The sequence below is a fragment of the Oryctolagus cuniculus genome, chromosome 3 (genome assembly GCF_964237555.1).
Source record: "Oryctolagus cuniculus chromosome 3, mOryCun1.1, whole genome shotgun sequence".
Lineage (NCBI taxonomy): Eukaryota > Metazoa > Chordata > Mammalia > Lagomorpha > Leporidae > Oryctolagus > Oryctolagus cuniculus.
In genome coordinates, this window is record NC_091434.1 from 61,413,976 (window position 1) to 61,427,484 (window position 13,509).

At 39.1% G+C, this 13,509-nt stretch overlaps 1 protein-coding gene across 10 annotated transcripts in view; it reads left to right on the forward strand.

Moving 5' to 3' along the window:
- The window catches only part of ZNF385B (zinc finger protein 385B), a 473,021-nt gene that overhangs the window by 191,682 nt on the left and 267,830 nt on the right, over positions 1 to 13,509 (forward strand). Inside the window, exon 1 of one of the 10 annotated variants that reach the window (XM_051849392.2) lies at positions 3,279 to 4,501. The exons of 8 other annotated variants lie outside the window; for them this stretch is intronic. The gene's annotated coding sequence lies outside the window, so the exon portion shown is untranslated. Of the gene's footprint in view, positions 1 to 3,278; positions 4,502 to 13,509 lie in introns of those variants that run through there. One more of the 10 variants, XM_070070521.1, reaches the window with a different exon arrangement.

Consider the following 13,509-nt stretch of genomic DNA (forward strand, 5'->3'; position numbering starts at 1 on the left):
CACTTATAGCCTTAGCTGTGCTTTATTGAAGGATAGCTGTGTATTCTAATAACAGACTATTTCCCTTTTAAAGGACTCACAGAGAGCTATACTCATATATATAAATAGTTATCTCATGAGCATGTTCTCTTCAATGATTCCATTTTGTATGGAACTCAGCTGTATAATTCACACATTTGCAAATATTATTTCAACTTACTGAAAAAGGAATAGAACCCATAAAGTCTGAGACTAGAACCGTATTTAACTATATTAAAACTATAGTACAGGTGGGAATCTTAAGTTCTTTTAAAAAAATGTTTTGGGAAAAAAATTTAAAAGACATGAAAATTGTACAAACTTACGGGGTACTAAGTGATGTTTTGTTACATGTATATATTGTGTAATGTCCAGTCAGGGTAAGTATATTTATTCTTTCAAGCATTTAATATTTCTTTATAGTAAAGACACCCCAAAATCGTATCTTCTAGTCTTTTTAATAGAGAAACACATAGTAGAGTAGCATTGTCTGTCTTCATTAGGTCAATGGAACCCAGGAGCTTGTGATTCCTGTCTAGCTATCACCTAGCATTCGTCAATCAACAGTTCCCAATCTCTCCCTCCCCACTTGCCTCCTCAGCCTGTGGTAACCACAGCCATATATTTTTTTCTTCTATGAGATCACCTGTCTTTTTTAGACTCCTCATGTGGGTGAGTTCATGTGACATTTGTCTTTCTGTACTTAGCTTATTTCACTTAATATAATGATCTCCCATTTGATCCATGTTGTTGCTAGCGACAAGACTTCATCTTTTTTATGGCTGAGTAATAGTCCCTAAGAAAATGTACTACATTTCTCTATCCATTCATCAGTGAATGGACACTTAGGTTGTTCCCATTTCCTGGTGGTTGTACAGAGTGCTGCAATAAACATGGGAGTAAAAGGGGTCCTGGGACCCTGAGACCCTGGAGATAAGGGACCAGATAGACTTCATCTTGAAACTTAACTTTGCCCCTGATCAGAATTCTTTATTTCACTGCCTCTCACCTGCCCTTTCAGACTGTTGAAACATGATGTGGTATACAACTCTGAGGGTCCAGTTATGCCCCAGTTCCAATTAATCTAACTATAAGAACCACCAGAAAGTTCTTTTTGCAGCTTTGATCATAGCTTCCCCTGCCCAGCAACACCAGTCATCACAACAGGGACCAATAAATAATTGCCTCGAAGGTACTAAAAGATTGACTCGCTTGAGCTATATGAATCCTCCTAGGCTGTGTGTCCCCCTTGGTTTCTTCTCTTTCCACCACCCCTACCTTTGGCTTTGAGCTTCTCTATTTTCTACTCAAATAAACCTTCACATTTTCTCATCATTATTTCTGATCTCATAAATTGCCGTTGACACAGGACACCAGGACAAAATTCCCTCAATAGGAGTGCACATGTCTCTTCAATAGATTTCATTTCCTTTGGATATTTATCTGAAAGGGGTATTGCTGGGTCCTGTAGTAGTTCTGTCCTCACTTTGTTGAGGAATCTCCATACTGTTTTCTGTGGTGGGTGCTAATTTACGGCCTCATCAACAATGTAGAAGGATTGCCTTTTCTCAACCTCCTCGCCATTACTGGTCACAGAGGAGAGGGTGGTTGCCAGGGTGAGTCTCGTGGGTTCTTTTCCTCAGCTTAGTATAGAAATAGAAAGCTGGGAAACAATCTGTAAAGAGGCAGAAACAAGCAATAGAGAAAGCGTCTGGTGTGAGTGAAGACCAGGTGGAGTGCCCGAATGGGACACTGGCCTTCAGGAAGTGTTCTGGGTTTTTAAGGCATTACTATCTGTTCATTGGGTTATCCTATTGGGGGTGCCCACTGGACGGGGGGTTTCACATATGTATGTTGATTGGCTTGGGGCTCATGGAGATAGTGAGGGTCTCCTGGAGACGGCCTGTCTCGTTAGGGGTTCAGCCCTCTCCTCTGCTAGCGCTGCTTGGAAGATTGCAACTAACTTGAGGGCATGATTTAAAAACTGCAAGGTTGGGCCAGTGCCACGGCTCAATAGGCTAATCCTCCGCCTGCGGTGCTGGCACACCGGGTTCTAACCCTGGACGGGGTGCTGGCTTCTGTCCCGATTGCTCCTCTTCCTGTCCAGCTCTCTGCTGTGGCACAGGAAGGCAATGGAGGATGGCCCAAGTCCTTGGGCCCTGCACCCACAAGGGAGACCAGGAGAAGCACCTGGCTCCTGGCTTTGGATCAGCGCGTTGCGCTGGCCGCAGTAGCCACTGGGGGGTAAACCAACAGAAAAGGAAGACTTTTCTCTCTGTCTCTCTCTCTCTCACTGTCTAACTCTGCCTGTCAAAAAAAAAAAAAAAAAAAAAAAAAAACCTGCAAGGTTGGAGCAGGTGCTGTGGCATAGAAGGTAAAAGCTACCAGCTGCAGTGCTGGCATCCCATATGGGTGCCAACTAGAGACCCAGCTGCTCCACTTCCAGTCTAGCTCTCTGCTATGGCCTGGGAAAGCAGTAAAAGATGGCCCAAGTACTTGGGCCCCTGTGCCCATGTGGGAGACTTGGAGGAAGCTCCTGGCTCCTGGCTTTGGATCGGCGCAGCTCTGGCCATTGCGGCCATCTGGGGAGTGACCCAGTGGATGGAAGACCTCTCTCTCCCTCTGCCTCTCTGTAACTTCATTTCAAATAAATAAATCTTAAAAAAAAAAAAATAAAACTGCACACTCACACAAGATAGCCGGGATCTCCTGGAGCCGGTCCGACTCTCCCCAGGTGCTCTGCCTCTTCCCCTGCCAGCTGTGGGTGAAAGATTGCACCCACGCTGAAGGTATGATTTAAAGCTGCAAGGTCACACATGCAGCACAAGAAGCTATAAGTGGGGGAGATGCCAGCTGGTCTGGAGACGGGCTTTCCAGCCACAGCTGGTGCCTGCTTGTGAAGGACGTTCTACCTATGTCTGAGGGGCCCACAGCCCCACTGGATGGCCTTACTCACCAACATACGTTCTTTTGTTTTTCTGATAATAGTGAATGTTGCTAGAGTAAAATGATATTTCATTGTGGTTTTTATTTGTGCTTCCCGGATGATTCGTGATGAACATTTTTTCATGTACTTACTGACCATTTATATGTCATCTTGTTGGAAATTCTGTTTTGATCTTCTGACCATTTTTATTAAAGATTTATTTATTTATTTGAAAGACAGAGCTAGAGAGAGGCAGAAGCAAAGTGGGGGGCGGGTATCTTCCATCTGCTGGTTCACTCTCCAGTTGGCCACAACAGCCAGAGCTGCAGCAATCCGAAGCCAGGAGCCAGGAGCCTCCTCTGGGTCTCCCACATGGTGTGCGGGCCCAAAGACCTGGGTCTTCCTCTGCTGCTTTTCCAGGCCATAGCAGAGAGCTGGATCAGAAGTGGAGCAGCCGGGACTTGAACCGGTGCCCATATGGGATACCAGCACTATAGATGACAGCCTTACCTGCTTTGCCACAGCAAAGAGGCCCCTCCTCTGACCATTTTTCATTTTCATTTTTTTCCTTTTTGCTAGTGAGTGTTGCATATAGCAGCCTTACCCAGTATGCCATAATGCTAGCCCCAAAGACTATGATTTTTTTTTCAATGCATGTTCTTAGCACCTTTTTAAAAAATCATTTGGCTGTAGATGTGTTGGTTTACTTCTAGGATCTCTGTTCTGTTCTGTTGGTCAATGGATGTATTTTTATTCCAGTACTTTGGTTTTTAATTACTGTAGGTTTGTAATATATTTAAACATCAGATAGTGTTAATACTGATAGTGCCTCCAGGGAAAACATGGGAAAGAACAAACACATGCTATAACTGCAGGAGCCCTGAAGGAGGGGGAGATAGGAGACTGGGGAGCCCAGAAGGGGGGGACATATACAATGTAATCTTCAGATGTTCTTGAGTCTGTGAGAGGACCTGATGGAGCACCCTGCATACTTCTATGAAACACAGGCTATTCCAGTGTCCATTCCCTGATTGGTTCACATAGCATGCCTAATTAATATGCATATTGACCAATCAGGGAGAACTGCCTGCTTTAGACATGCCTATAAGTTCAAGCCAGGGAGTCTTGAGAGGTAGCTTGAGGCAGCCGACCCTCTGGTGCAAACACTCTCAGCTGCTGAAGAACTTTGCTGACTCCTTCCTTGTACATGTGCCTCATTCTTCATGGTCAAGAGACAAAGCTCCCGGTACAGAAGGCAGAAGCACTCCTCCATGGAGCTGGCAGAGAAGAGAAGCTGTAACCCAGAAGGTGGCAGCAATTGAAGAGCATGGTGAAGAGGAAAGAACTGTGAGGCTGAGGCTGTCACTTGAAGAACGGTAACGGGAGAGCTGTGCTGCTCCTGAAGAATCCAGCACGAAGAAGAGGCTGCCACACCCCTGTGAGATAAGATGCAGAGCTGAGCAGTGAGAGCCACAGACTCCTCCTGCCACTGCCCCTGGAACACCAACTGCAGAACTCCCACAACATATTTGGGTCTCATCCAGGATCCCTGGAGGGGTAAGTGAAAGGTTAAGACATGGTTCCTAATCCCTGCCTGCTGACTGGTTATTATTCTGGCATTCTGGTTGGTTAAATCTGTACTCGCTTTACCAAAAGGTGCCAATCAGAGCGGGCGAGCCACTTTGTGCAATAGAGCAGCACTTGCAAGCTTCTCTGGCAACTCCTCCCTTGGAATGCCCCTCCTGACTGCTGTGGCGGGAGATAGCTTGTTTTCAGTAAACTTAGTTTTGCTTACTGTCCCTGTCCATTTGAAAATTCCAGTTTGGCATGAGATTGCCCTCATTGTCCCACAACACTACCTCCTGCTTTGTTCAAGATCGCTTTGGCTATTCATTGTCTCTTATGGTTCCATACAGACTTTAGTAGTGTTTTTCCTAGTTCTGTGAAAAATGTCATTTGTTTTTTGATAGGAATTGCATTGACTCTGTAAATCACTTTGGCATTTTAACAATATTGATTCTTCAAATCCATATACACAGTATGTCTTTCAATTTCTGTGTGTCCTGTTCAGTTTCTTTCAACAATGATTTATAGTTTTCATTGCAGAGATCTTTCACATATTTGGTTAAATTTATTCCCACTTATTTTGTTATTGTGTAGCTATTGTTAAGGGGATTTCATTTTAAAATTCTTTCTTCAGGTGATTCACTATTGGTGTTTAACAACACTACTGACTTTTTGTAACCTGACTTTGTGTCTTTCAACTTTGCTGAATTTGTTTGTTTATAGTTCTGACAGCTTTTTGGTGGAGTCATTGGGCTTTTCTTTATAAAAGATCATGTCATCTGCAAACAGTGACAGCTTGACTTCTTCCTTTTCAATTTGAATGATCTTTGTTTCTTCCTCTTGCCTAATTGCTCTAGCTAGGACTTCCAGTACTTTGTTGAATAAAAGTGGTGAAAGGGAGCATCCTCGCTTAGTTCCAGATGTCCAAAGAAAGTCTTCAGCTTTTCCTCACTCAGAATGAAGCTAGCTGTTTGCTTGTTTTATATGGCCTTTATTATGTTGAGATATGTTCCTTCTGCACCTAATTTGGTTAGTGTTTATAATATGAAGAGAGGTTGTATCTTATTAAATGCCTTCCCTGCAGCTATTGAGATGATGCATTTTGTCTTTCATTCTGTTGATGTGGTATATCATACTTGCTGATTTGCACATGTTGAGTCATCCTGGAGTCTCATCCATGGTGAGTTATCTTTTTAATGTGCTGTTGGATTTGATTTTCTAGTACTTTGTTAAGGATTTTTACATCTATGTTCATGAAGGCTATGGCCCTGTAGATTTCCTCTTTGTTTGTTTTCCTTCTCTGATTTTGGTAACAAAGAAACCCCAGCTCCAGAGAATGAGTTTGGAAGACTCCCCTCCTCTTCTATTTTTTTTTTTTTTTTGAAATAATTAAAAAAAATTGTGTCAGTTCTTCTTTAAATGTTTGTTAGCATTTAGCAGTGATGCCATCTGATTCTAGCTTGCCTTTGATTTTTTAAAAATCACTGATGTAGTTTTACTACTTATTATTTAGCCTGTTTCAGTATGTGTTTTCTTCAAGGTTCAATCTGGACAAGATATTTGCCCATTTCTTCTAGGTTCTCATATTTGCAGTCATATAGTTGTTCATTGTAACTGTAATCTCTAACAATCCTGTCTATTTCTGTGATGTCAGTGATAATGTCTTCATTTTCATCTCTAATTCTATGTTTTTGAAATTCCTTTCTTCTTGGTTAGTCTACCTAATGGTTTATTAATTTTCTTATTTTTTAAAGATTTATTTTATTTATTTGAAAAGCAACGTTACAGAAGGAGAGGGAGAGGGAGAGGGGAAGAGAGAGAGAGGGAGAGAGATCTTCTATCCACTGGGTCACTCTTATAACTAAAATGGCCAGGGCTAGGCCAGGCCAAAGCCAGGAGCCTGGAACTCCATCTGAATCTCCCATGTGGGTGGCCAGCACCCAAGCACTGAGACCATCTTCCCCTGCTTTTCCAGATGCATTAACAGGGAGCTGGATTGGAAGTGGATCAGCTGAGACTTGAACTGGTATCCATATGGGATACTAGCATCATAGGCTGTAGCCTAACACATCGCATCATGATACCAGCTCCAACTTGGTTTACTTTTCAGAGAACTAGCTCTACATTTCATTGATTTTTTTTTTTTTACTGTCTATGTCATTGTTGCTGAGTTTTATTTTTTTTTCCTTCTATCAATTTTGGGTTTTATTTGTTTCCATTCTACTTCCTTGAGGTATGGATTCTACATTCTTAAGGTATGGTGATAAGTTGTTTAGTTGTTATTTTTCTGATTCTGTTTTTTTTTTTTATGGAGGCATTGATTGCTATAAAGTTTTTTATATGTTGTGTTTCTGTTTTCATTTGCTTCAAAAAAATTTTTAATTTCTTCCTTGATACATTGGTTTTTCAAAAGTGAGTTGTTTAATTTCCATGAGTTGGTATAGTTTATTTTTCTTGTTAATTTCTACTTTATTACATTTTGGTGAGAAAAGATACTCAATATATTTTCCATACTTTAAAATTTGTTGAGACTTATTTTGTGTCCTATCATATGATCCATCAGGAAAAATATTCTGTGTGTTGTTGAGAAGAATGTATATTCTAAAGCTATTGGAAATTTCTGTAGATGTCTTTAAGGTCCAGTTGAGTGGGATGTAATATAACTTTGCCATTTCTTTGTTCATTTTCTGCCTAAATTATCTGTACATTTCTGAAAGTAGAATGTTAAAATCCCCCAATATTATTGTATTGATGCATCTCTCTCCATTTAGGTCTGTTAATATTTATTTTATGCATTTGGATGCATATATATACAAATGTTATTTCTTTCTTTATTGAATCCTTTATATAATGACTTTTCATGGTCTCTTTTTTTACTGATTTTGATTTAAAATTTGTTTCATTTGATAGATTCCATTTGCATGGCATATCTTTTTCCATACCTTTAGTCTGTGTGAGTTCTTACAAGTGAAGTGAGTTTCTTAAAAGCTGCATATATTTGGGTTCTGTTTTTCAATCCATTTGGTCCTTCCGTGTCTTTTAATTGGAGAATTTAGTCCATTGACATTTAAGGTAATTACCAATTGGTAAATTCTTACTACTGACATTTTGATACATTTTTTGTGTTTTTGTTGTAGTTCTTTTCTTTTTTTTCCCCTAAATTATAGTCTTCATTTGTGGTTAAGTGATTTTTCCCCTAGTGGTTCACTTTGATTCCTTGCTATTTTTGCTAAGTCCATATATAGGTTTTTCTTTGTGGTTACCGTGAATCTTGCAAAAAAATTGTTTTGGCTGTAACTAACTATCTTAAAATGATAGCAGCTTAATACTGATGATACAAAGAGTAAAAGGGATAATAATAACAAAAAGATAAGAAATCCTAATAAAGAACTCTACATTGTGTTCTGTTCTCCACGTTTGGAATTTTTGATGTTACCTTAGTTAGACCTTTATCTGTATTGCCTGTCTCTTAACATCTCAGTGTAGTAATTATAGTCTTTTACTTCACAGTAAAGATATAAATGGTTTACAAACCATGTTTGCAGTAGTTAAGCACCCTTAATTTGTTGGTATAGTTACGCTTACCAGTGAGTTTTTTTTTTTTTTTTTTTTTACTTTCTGACATTGCCTTCACACTTGTGAGCATCTCTTTCAGTTTAAGGAACTCCCTTTAACATTTCTTGTATCATAGGTTTGGTGATGATAAATGCTCTCAGCTTGTTTTTGGGAATGTCTCTTTCTCTCCCTCATATCTGAGGGATGGCTTTGTTGGACACAGTAATCTTGGTGGACTATTGTTTTTAGATTTGGGAAGTTTTCTGACATCATTTCTGTGAATATGCTTTCCACCCCCTTGGCATTCTCAGGTACCTCTTGAATCCTAACAATTCAAATATTTGCTTATTTCATGCCATCCCATATATTCCTGTAAGCTTTCTTCATTCTTCTTGATTCTTTTTTTTTTATCTCTTCCAACTGTATGTTTTCAAGTAGCCTCTTTTTAAGCTCACTGATTCTTTCTCTTATTTGATTTATCCTACTACTGATACTTTCTATTGTGTCTTTAGTTTCACTTAGTGTATTTTTAAACTGAAAGATTTCTTCTTGATTTTGTTTAGTTACTTCCATTTCCCCATGAAATCTGTTAAAATATGGAGTTGTTTCTCTGTGTTCTGTTGAATTTTGTTGGGCTTCCTCCAGGCCAATCCAAGGCTGGCAGTAATGCAGGCCAAACGAGTCTAACCCAGAAGAACACTAGAGCTTCAGTCTGCGAGCACTGTGGGGTAGTAGAGGTCTTTGGGCTTTAGCAGGCGCTGAATCTCAACATATTAGCCTGACTTTGAGCTCCAAGGCACAGGCCTAAGCTCTTCTCTGTGCCTCTCCATAGGGTGGGGGTTTCACTTTCTGTCAGTCCTTGGTGAATGGGTGGTAGAAACTGCCTGCCTTTAGAGACTCCAAATTCTCACGTTATGTGTAAAGGCCTGGGGACAGGGGCTCTTCTGATTTGTTTTTGTTTTTTGCAGTGGGCCTGGTACTGAGGTTCAGTTCATTCTCTCTCTGATACAAGTGGTGCCTCTTCACTCTGTGCTCCTTGGAGCTGGGGGAGGGATGAAATGTGAGTCTGTTTTCTTCTTGGTTTCTTCAGTGCAGCTTTGCTTATGACTATAAGACAAGGTTCTGGGATCTCTCATCTGCCTTCTGCAGCTCTTGTGAATGTCAGTTGGTGGGTCTTTGGCTGCTCACATAGGTGTCTGTGGAGGGAGGTGGTCACTGGAACTTCTCACTCAGTTGCCATCTTGGCTTCATCTAGGAATATTATATTCTGGTCTCCAGCTGTATGTCAAAGAAACCAAAAGGCCTAGTGTATTGTTTTAGTTAGATGGGTATATAAGAATTTTGTGAATTCCACAAAATAAGTTGAGCCAAAAAATGGCACATATGTTCATTTTAATAAAAAAATTAAATCTGACTCCAAGATAGTGACAAATTTAATTCCAGGTAATTGGAGATTCCTCAGGACCTAGAGATTCTTGAAAGTACCCAGTTCTTTCAGTGAGAGGAACAGTGTAGGTGGGGAATGCTGTTTTGGTCTTTGGTTCTCCCTGGTCCTTGCTGTGACCCTTCTGTCTGTGCCTGTGCTAAGCTAGAGCATTTTGCTTGACTACTGTTATCTATCTTTCTTTTTTCATAGGACTTGATTGATAACTGTAGACGGTCCTAGCACCAATGATATTATAATTAAAATGAGTTATATTAAGCTTTCAAAACCTAAAAGTTGAGTCCTTCTGATTTCAAATGGTATAGTCAGTCCTCCATATGCATGGATTCTGTGACTGTAGATTCAACTAACTGCAGATTGAATATGTCCAGAAAAACATTGCATCTGCATTGAACTTGTGCAGATTATTCTTCTTGTCATTATTCCCTAAACAATACGATGTAACAACTCTTTGCATAGCATTTAGATTGTATTGTGCTTTATAAGTAATCTGGGTATGAATACAGGAGGATGTATACTGTGTCATTTTACACAAAGGACTTGAGCATCATAGATTTTGATGTCCTTAGGGATTTGAAAGTCAATCCCTGTTGGGTGCTGAATGATGACTGTATGTACATAATATTTAGCTGAGATAAAAACAGCTGCTTTCTGTAGTTTTTAAAATTAAAAATTCTTCAAAATTTCATTGAAGCTGAGCTGCTTTGGGAAGCCCTGGCTTTGCAGGTGCTGTAAGCACATGCTTCGTCTGCTTGTCAGTGCTTTTACCGGCCAGTCCTGTTGACCCACAGCCTATTGAGCAGTAGTTTAGATGCTACTATACATGAGAATATCACTACATAACTCAAAGCTCTTTCTTTCTACTTGAAAAATTTCCCCACCCACTTCCTTTCGACCTGTGCTTACAAAACAGTTTCAGCTTAAGTGTAGAACTGGTGAGACTTTCACCAGTCCTATTCTGCAAGAGTGAGTTGAGTCAGTTGAGTGGGTGAGATTAGAGGTGAGTCACAATGCATCAGTATTTGCCAAGTGTAATCTCAGTTTGTGTCTACTGAGTCAGCATATATTTTTCTTTTTTAAAAGATTTAGTGAATTATTACATTTAGAAATTGACCAACGGCAAAAGGAAGACCTTTCTCTCTGTCTCTCTCTCACTGTCCACTCTGCCTGTCAAAAAAATATATATAAATAAATAAATAAATAAAATAAAAAAAAGAAATTGACATACCACACCATTGGGTGGTTTTAGCCAAGTGTAGGGCATTTTTGTACCAAAAAAAAAAAAAACCAAAACAAAACAAAACCACACAACCACCATGTAGCCTTTAGCTCTCATCTTCTGTTTTACTGTTCACCTTCCTCATGACACCTCCATCACTGAAGGATCACTAATCTACCTTGTGTGTCTGTAGATTTCCCTATTCTGGACTTTCATATGAATGCAGTAATATACTTTATGGTCTTTGGAGACTGACGTCTTTCACCTAGCATAATTTTGTCAACATCCATGTTGTAACATATTATCAGAATTTCTGTTTTTATGGCTGAATAGTATTCCATTGTCTATATGTACCACATTTTGTTTAACTATTTCTCTGTTATTTGCACTGTTTTGCTCTTACAAATAATGTTGCTATAAGCATTCATGTACAAGTTTTCTTATATGCCTATGTTTTAGTTTCCCTTGGATATGGATTTAGCTAGTACTAGAATAACTGAGTCATATGATAACTCTATGATTAATTATTAAAGAAACTAAGGTTGTTTCCTAAAGTTCTGTTTTGCATTCATACTTACAGTATTTGAAGTATCTGATTCTCCATATACTCATCAGCACTTGATTCTGGACATCTTAGTGTATGTGAAGTGGTATCTCATTGTGATTTTAAGTTGCATTTCCCTGGTAACTGATGATATCATGCATTTTTTTAGGTGCTTATTGGCCTTTTGTGTATTTTTCTTGGAGAAATGTTGTTTAAGTCCATTGTCCATTTTAAATTTAATCTTTTTATTGAGTTATAAATATTAATAATATCTGTATAGATACAAGTTTCTTATAGATAATTTGGGGATATTTTCTCCAATTTTATGGGTTGTCTTCACTTGATGTCCTTTAAAACATAAATTTAAAAAATTTTGCTAAAATCCAATTTCTTTTTTCGTTTGTTTCTCATTCAATTGGTGTCATATCTAAGAATCTTCTACCAAATCCAAAATAATGAAAATTTATCCCAATGTTTTCTTTTAATGCTTTTATAATTTTAGCTCATTCATTTAGGTCTTTGATCCATTTATAGCTAATTTTCAAGTATGATTTAGGCAGGCACTTCCACACTCAGAAATGTTTGTGGTTGGACAAAAATTATGTGGTCTCCCTAGTTTGAGGTACAGTCAGTGGAATAAAACTCTCAGAGCTAGGGAAGCATCATAGCGCTAGTCATGATCTCAGGAGTGTCACAGTTAACCAACCCATATTAGCCACGTAAAAACAAGTATCATGGGACCGAAGAAGTAGAATGTTTTTCCTTTTTTTTTTTTTTTTTTTTTTTAAAGAATGAGTCAAAGAGCAAGATGATAAACTAAAGCTCTTCTTTCAAGATCCTGTAGCTGTGCCATGAAGCCTCCAAGTCCAATCTCTCTTCCATTCCAAGAATGTTTGATTTGGTTCCTGCTCTCGAAACAAAACTGTGGTTACACATCTACATGCTGAGTACAGTGTCTGTTAACTTTAAAATATCAGTTCATGGGCAATTTTCTATTTTATCTTGAAGAATTAAATGTATCTTTTGCACGAGAATTTCCTAACTTGCTAAAATTAGCGGCTCATATTCACACAGCCACTTCAGTGATGTTAAGTCCACAGTAATAAAACAAAAAGTGTTAAGTGCAGCCAAGCTCTCGATAGTCTGGCTGTAGATTTATGATCACTCCACCTGTTTTAAGGATGAAAGCCTCGCCATCCTAACTGTATAACTGAATAAGATGTGGTGTTGAATTATAGACCTGATTTTTTAAAATCTCTGTGGCTGTGAGTTAGCTATCAGGTCAGCTTAGTTATGAGTTGACAATGATATATGGGAAACTTCTGTGTAGAATTTAATAGTGCAGTGAATTTGAATCTTTAAGAATTGCTTCTCCATTTATCTCTCCTAACAATAATTGGATGTTTCTTTGAGTTTTGACCCTTGAATGTAGTACCAAAGTAGTTTTCTTTTTTTTTTTTTAATTGATTTATTTATCTGAAAGGCAGTCAACGAGAGGCAAAGGCAGAGAGAAAGATGTCATCCATCCTCTGGTTCACTCCCCAAATGGGTGCAATGGCCAGAGCTGGGCCGATCTGAAATCGGGAGCCTGGAGCTTCCTCCAAGTCTCCCACAGCGGGTGCAGAGGCCCAAGGACTTGGGCCATCTTCCACTGCTTTCCCAAGCTGGACTGGAAATGGAGCAGCGGGGACTCAACCAGTGCCCACATGGGATGTCACACTGCAGGTGGCAGCCTCTCTCACTGCACCACAGTGCTGGCCCCGAAAGTAGTTTTCTATATTTGAATGTAAATGAGTCCACCAATCTTTTCATTGGTGTTATTAGGCTTCATACTTAATTGGGCCCCTTATACTTTTGATGGCATTGCTCCTATCATGAGAAAAAAGGCACTGTGTTTTTATTTTTAATCCTGAAAATTCCTGTTATTTAAGAGTTCAGTATAAAGCAGAATTCTTTTTGTCTTTTGATATCTTACAATCCAAAGATTGATATTACAGTCAGACAAAGACCTGGTTACTTCACTTTTTTTTTTTTTTTTAATCCTTTGGAGACATAGGAGCCAAATGTCTGTCTACCAAGTTAGAAAGTTACTCTGTCTTGGTCCTGTCAATATTTTTCTCCTAGTGATTTTTTCATAGAAAGTACTTAGAATGATGCTACACTGTTATCATTTTGGGGAATAGCTCTATGGAACAAAGCACAAATTTTTTAAAAAAGCGTAGCTAATGAAACTCTAA